Consider the following 7,434-nt stretch of genomic DNA (forward strand, 5'->3'; position numbering starts at 1 on the left):
AGGCCTGTGGTGAGTTGAAGAGTGAGGTTATTGTAAGCTTCCGCCGTGGGGGCTTGATCAGAGAGGTGCTTGAACATGTTGCTGAGGATAGCAATCATCTCATTAAACTTCTGGTTCGGAACATCAACAATATTCCAAGTTGAGCGAAGAAGTTTAATGAGGACTTGTTGAATGATCATGTTCATTTCATCCTTTTTTCGGATCTCCTTCTCCAGCCTTTGAATCTGCTTCTCATGACGAACGTGGGTCTGCTTAATTAGGTCGTTGGTAGCAGCCACCAAGTCGTCATGGACTTTTAGCATGGAAGTGATGGTGTTGAGGTAATGGTCAACCAGAATGTCGTATTTAGTGTCGACTTCTTCCATGGTGTGCTTGAGCCGGAGAGAGATTAACTGATCCAGTTGTGCTTGAGCCGGACAGCCCTCTGATGACAAAGTGCATAAGAACAGTCCAGAGTCCGGAGATAGCCGTTTTCTTGAAATCCTTTGCCTTGTAGTCTTGAGTGTACCCTATGTAATGCAGAAACGTCTGAAACTCTTCAGACGTTGGTTCTTCGACTCTGAAACCTCTAGGGTTTGCTTTCACACCAATCGCCTTAAGGAAGGTCTATTTGAAGATGGGAACTGTTTTGTCACCAATGATTGTGGTTTCCAAGGTTCCATCTTTGAGTTTGATGCTAGTGAATGCACGGTGTAGATGATGAAGTGGAAGTGGAGGTTCAGGGATTTTGGTGAGGGGAATGAAGATAGGGTGATTGGCAATAAACTCGATCATTATCCTGATGGATTCATCATAATCCAGTGGATTTAGAGAGAACAGTTGAGTTGTATCGCAAAGAAACGGTTCTTGATTGACAGAAGATGATGAACCCTTTGAACCTTTGGTTGATTTCTTCCTTGCAATTGATTTCTATGGAGTTGTGGCAGTTTGAGTGGGTTTCTGTGGAGACGCCATTGTTGAAGGTGGATGAATGCTTGAAGAACACTAAGAACATAGAGAGAATTTGAGGGTTTGGAGGTATTGAGTACGTAAAGAGGTAAAGGAGGGGTTTGAAAGGTATTTATAGGTAAGGCGTTGGGTCGGGTCGGTGAAGGTAATGATGAGGATCCGAATAAGAAAATGGGTCGCATTTAATGATAGACGAATTTATGGATGTTGATTTGACTTGGGAGGTGAAAGGTAAAGTGATTTGTGGCTAAAAATGGAGAACTCAACCGGCGATTCGATGGCTATTTTCATGGGGGCGTGCAATCGTGTCACGCAAATCGAGGAGGATAGGATAAGGATGTTCCAAGAAAGTAACCGTTGAGAAAAACGTTTCACCTAATTGTTATTTGGTAATCCGGATCAGTGGTTCCGGACATAGTATGATCTGAAAGATAAGAGATTGTGTTCCGGAACATGCTAGTTTTGGAAAAGTGGTCCGGAATCAAAAAATGATCCGGAGAAGGTTTCGATTCCGGAGTAAAAAATTTAGTGTCATGTAGGAGAATATATGTGATTCCGGAACAAAAACTTGTTTGATTTTGAAAAAGATTGAGATTCCGGAGCAGAGGCTCCAGAGTGGAAATTCAAGAGTATCCGAAGTGAATTTGAAAGAGTTTCCGAAACAATATTGTGAAATTCCGGAAGAAGATTGTGAAAGCATTCCGGAGTGAGATTTTAAGAAATTCCGGAGCAAGTTTTGAAAAACATTCCGGAGTTGAGATTTGAGAAATCCCAGATTGAATTTTGAAAATTTTGGAGCGCATTTTGAAAATTCCGGAGCGCATTTTGAAAAATTCTGGAGCGCTTTTTTTTTGAAGAACCATTTCCGGAGTGGAATTCCGGGATGCTTTTATGAAGTATATTCCGAGATGAGAATTTGAGCACTATGATAATGTGGACTTTAAGTAGAAAACAATCAGGGTAAACTGTACAGCTTAAAAACTCAAGTGTAGGTCAGAGATAAAGATAAGTAAAATGATCCTATGTATTTAGAGAGAAAGTAGTTCCGAGATGAAAAGATTTGGTTCGGAACTAATTTTCTTTCAAATACGTCTATCAAAGAGAACAAGTTTCTTGAAAGAACTGGGGATCTGGTATCATCATACCCATCTTGTTGAGAAAACCATTGAATTTGGTTTCGTCTAATGCCTTGGTAAAGACATCAGCAATCTCATCGTCAGATGGAACAAAAATGTGTTCAATGTTACTATTTAGAACATGATCTTTTATGAAATGGTACCTTATGTCAATGTGCTTTGTCATTGAGTGATGAATTGTATTATGGGAAATCGCAATGGCACTTTGAGAGTCAGAATAGATGGGAATGCGTTGAAAGCGGTAACCATAATCCAGGAGTTGAGATTTCATCCACAGAATCTGAGATGTACAGCTGGCAGCAACAATGTATTCGGCTTCAGCTGTAGAGAGTGCAATGCAGTTCTATTTCTTGGATGACCAACTGACCAAACTACCACCTACGAATTGATAGCCACCTGAAGTGCTTTTTCTATCGAGTTGAAGACCACCATAATTTGAATCTGAATAAGCTTCAAGTAGGAAGCTCACGTTTGCTGGGTACCAGATTCCGAGACTCTTAGTACCTTTGAGGTATCGAAAAATTTGTTTCACAGCCAAAAGATGAGACATCTTTGGGTTGACTTGAAATCTGGCACATAGACATGTAGAAAACATGATATCGGGACGGCTTGTTGTTAGGTAGAGTAAGGATCCAATCATTCCACGCTATTTCTTTTCATCAACAGGAACACCCGAAGGGTCGGCAAAGATCTTGTGTCCGAAGCCCATTGGTACTTTGGCAGAAGCACAGGTGTCCATTGAACATTTCTTGAGGAGTTCCGAAATGTACTTCTCTTCGTGAATGAAAATTCCTCTGTTAGCCTGTTTGACTTGAAGGCCAAGAAAGAAGCTTAACTCCCGATTCATGCTCATTTGGAATCGACTGATCATGAGTTTAGCAAAGTCAGCAACCATAGATGAATCCGTAGATCCAAAAATGATGTTGTCCACATAAATTTGTACCAGCATGAGATGCTTTCCATTGATCTTCAGAATAGGGTAGGGTCTAGAAATCCTCTTTGAAAACCGGAGCGTTTGAGAAAATTAGTGAGTGTCTCGTACCATGCCCGAGGAGCCTGCTTGAGTCCGTAGACAGCCTTCCGGAGTTTATAACAGTAGTTTGGAAAAGAGAGATTAATAAATCTGGGGGGCTGTTGAAGTTACACTTCGGAGTCAAGTTCACCATTAAGAAAAGCGCTCTTAACATCCATTTGGTAAACCTTGAAACCTTTATGAGCAGCATAAGCAAAGAAGATTCTGATAGCTTCAAGACGTGCAACAGGAGCAAAGGTCTCATCGTAGTTGAGCCCGTCGATCTGTGTAAATCCTTTTGCCACCAATCTTGATTTGTTTCAAATAATGACTCCTGCGTCATCTAGCTTGTTGCGAAATACCCATCTCGTACCGAAAATGGGATGATTCTGAGAAGGAGGCACGAGAGTCTAAACTTCATTTCAGTCAAATTCTGCCAGTTCTTCTTGCATGGCTGTAATCCAATCGGCATGCTCTAAAGCATCCTTAATGGATTTGGGTTCAACCATGGACATAAATGCTGAAAAATGGCATTCATTTTGGATACTTGTAGCAGAACGAGTCTGTACACCAGCATTGGGGTTTCCGATTACTTGGTTCGGAGGATGATCCTTTGTCCAAACATGTAATCTTGGGAGTTCTTGTGCAGCCGTCGATCCGATATCAACAGTGGAATTGATTTGCTCCCCCTGAATGGCTTGAATTTGAGGATGATGCTCCCCCTGAACTTCTGAACCAGTGAGATTGACATTATCATCATAAGGGAAATCAAAGAAGTTTTCATTTTCATCAATGTTGAGAGGATTGGAGTCATCGAAATCAGCAGCTGCATCTTGGAAGCCTTCCACATTTGATTCAAGAGAGGGATGAGCATCATTCTCCCCCTCAACCTGAGAAGGTTGAAATGGTTCGGAATCAAATGGAGGGAGACTTGCGATCGGACCGGAGACATTTTGTGAGACTGGGGCTTCCGAAGAGGGAATTGGAATGAGAGTAGGTCTTGATTGGGATTCCGAATCAAGAGCAGTTTCGGAAGGACCAAAGAGAGTTTCAAAGTCAACTTCAAGAATTGTTTGAGGGTTCGGACATCCTGGAGGAGGAGCATCGGACTCCATAATGTGATTTGTAATGTGATTTGGGCTAGAATTCCTAACGAAGTTGTCATCGAACATAACATCATAGCTTTCTTCCAGAACACGAGTTCTCCGGTTAAGAACTCTGTAAGCTTTCGATTTGGAGGAGTACCTAATGAAGATGGCTTCGTCAGCTTTAGGTTGGAACTTGGTAAGCTGATCATGATTGTTCTTGATGAAGCATCTGCATCCGAAGACATGAAAAAACGAGATTGTTGGCTTCCGACCATTCATTGCTTCGTATGGTGTCATGTTGAGACGTCGATTGATGATACTCCGATTTTGAGTGAAGCAAGCAGTGGATACGGCTTCAGCCCAAAGGTAGAGTGGTAGATTTTCAAAGTTCATCATGGATCAAGTAGCTTCAACAAGATTTCTATTGCGTCTTTCGACTACACCGTTTTGTTGTGGAGTATATGGAGAAGAGAAGTTGTGGTCAATTCCTTTTTCAGTGAGAAAGTTCTCAATGGTGGAATTGGTAAATTCCGATCCATTATCACTTCGGATTCTCCTAACTGGGACTTTGATAAGAACTTCTATTCCTTTGATAAAATTGATGAGCTCTGAGGCTGTTTCGGATTTCAGCCTTAGGAAGAAAGCCCAGGTGAATCGTGTAAAATCATCAACAATCACAAGAATGTATTTCTTATGATGAAGACTTTCTACAGTGGATGGTCCTTAAAGATCATTGTGAAGAAGCTCCAATGGATCCGAAATGGAATTTTCGATGATTACATGATGACCCTTCTTGGATTGTTTACCACACTCACAAGCAGCACACAAATGATCATTGTCGAATTTGAGAAGAGCTAAACCTCTCACCATTTCGCCTGAAACGAGATCATTCATGTACCGAAAGTTTAGATGAGCGAGCCTTCGGTGCCATAACCAACTGACATCCAGAACAGCTTTGGAGAGAAGGCAGAGTTGTGGTTTGCCAATAATCATGTTGATGTCAAGCGGGTACATGTTCTTGTTGCGAAGTGACTTGGTTAAACACTCTTTCCGGTCTTCAGTCGTGACATAGCTAAACTTTTTGCAAAATTCCACACGTCGATTTGAATCAGTGAGCTGAGCAACACTAATCAAGTTATGTTTTAGGTCAGCTACATAAGCCACGTGTGAAATAGAGAAGTTTCCATTGGTGAGAGTCCCATAACCACGAATTTGAGAATTGGAATTGTTGCCATATGTCACGTAACCAACATTTGGAGAAAGCTTTAAATCTCGCAGAAAATCTTTCTGCCCCGTCATGTGCATGGAGCAAGCACTATCAATATACCATATTGTTTCTTGCTCCGAAGCACAAAGTGCCTGCAAAATTAGTGAGTAATGGAGTTTTTAGGCTCCGAATTAGGCTTTGGGACATAGGAACGGGCTTTGGACTTTGATTGTGACTTAGGAACAACTTTGTGTTGGGGAGTGGTATTCTTTGAATTCTTTGGAAACAGACAGAAGGCTAATGTCTTTTCATCTATCCAGTAGTCATATTCAATGACTTGGAGTTTCGGAATGGTTTGCTTTGGACTTTTGACTTCCGGAGGGTTGGTAACATTTGTTACCTCCGGAATGGTTGTTTCATCAATGAGAGTTCTGACTTTCCACACAAGATTTTTCTTTGAAGATTTTAAAGAAGATGTTTCCTTTGCATTAGTGGATCTTTTTGATGACACATTTTTTTTGTAAGACTTGGTTTAAAAATTGTGCCATCAGATTTTGCAATAAAAACAGATGAAACGATCCGAGGTTCTGGTGAGTTTTTTCGAATGGTCTTGGCAGTTACATGAGCTTGAGGCTGAGTAGAGCTAATTACTTTCTTAGGTTGTACACTACCAAGAGGTTTGGAAGGTCTTTTAAGGATCTTAGTGGGAGCAATGGAGTTTTGACTATTTGAATTTCGGAATGAGCTTGGTTTGGAGTTAGCAAGGAACCTAGAATTTTGTCTAGTCTTAACTTCTTTTTTAAGTGCATTTCGAGCTTCTACTTTGGGATTTACAATGTCCTTCCTATTCAGCATTGGTTTTCGTTTAGAATGAGACGAGGATTTTGAGGTTTGTCCTACAGATGGACTCTTCAACTCAGGAGTAATGGGAACCAATTTAGTTTTTGAGGTTACCAAGGAATCCGATTCGCAAGAATCAGAGGACACACAGCTTGAGACTTCAACTTTATCATCTAAGGATGCCCATACAAACTTAGAGACAGTAGATTCAGTTGTCATAGGATTGATTTCTTCAATCACACAATTGTTCACATGATTACTTTTAGGAACATAGTCCACACAATTTGGAAGACTGTGATGAAAATATGTGGTCCGATTCAGGTCTAGGTTTATCAGAGGCGGAAGAGGCGTGGAATCAGGACACTTGACAACTATTGGTTTGAACTCAGGAATTAGGGACTCGAAATGGTCTGTAGTCACAGGAAGTGGAGACAAGGGAGAAACAGGGGTGTCCGAATGTTTGATATTCCGAACCTCTCCCATGAATGTCAAATTTTGCAATTCCTTCAAGGGACTAACAATTTGTTTCGGAAACTCGCTTCCGAGACCAGGTGCTTTAGACCATGGATGACGAAAACTATGAGTCATCCGAATGTCTGCTTCAAGCATGTCCACAGAATTTTGCAAAGCATCTATTTTTGCATTGAGACGTTTGTTATCAGCAATTAAAACATTTCGTTCAGAATAGGTGATTTCACATTTATCTTTCAAAATGATACATTCATCGTTTGACATTACAAGCTCATGCTCTAAAGACTCAATTTTCAATTTCTTATCCTCAAAACGTAACCTAAGACGATTTAGTTCACCGTCCTTCTTCTCACTGGCTTCAATGGCACACTCATAGGCTTTATAAATGGTGCTCATATCTGTTTGGATTTGGGTCAGATAAGGTTCACAAAGAGACAAATCAAAATTATTATCAGAGATCATGGATTTTACCTGATGAACGATGCTTCGACCGGGTGGATCATTGGAGGCCATGTAGCAATAGTGAGGTTCAGCAACATCATCTTCATCTTCTGACCCAGAAGACCAATATCCTTCATCACATTCAACCGTTTGTCTTGCCATCGGACACATGTTCCTTCCAGTTACCATGTCATCATCATCCCTGGATGACCAGTATCCTTTAACATCTCTTGACATGGTTGTCACAAATGCTTTTTCACTTTCAGCCATCTCTTGTGCTCTGCGGACGTA

Source organism: Lactuca virosa, chromosome 1 (assembly GCF_052849685.1).
Source record: "Lactuca virosa cultivar CGN04683 chromosome 1, Lactuca_virosa_CGN04683_v6, whole genome shotgun sequence".
In the NCBI taxonomy this organism is placed as follows: domain Eukaryota; kingdom Viridiplantae; phylum Streptophyta; class Magnoliopsida; order Asterales; family Asteraceae; genus Lactuca; species Lactuca virosa.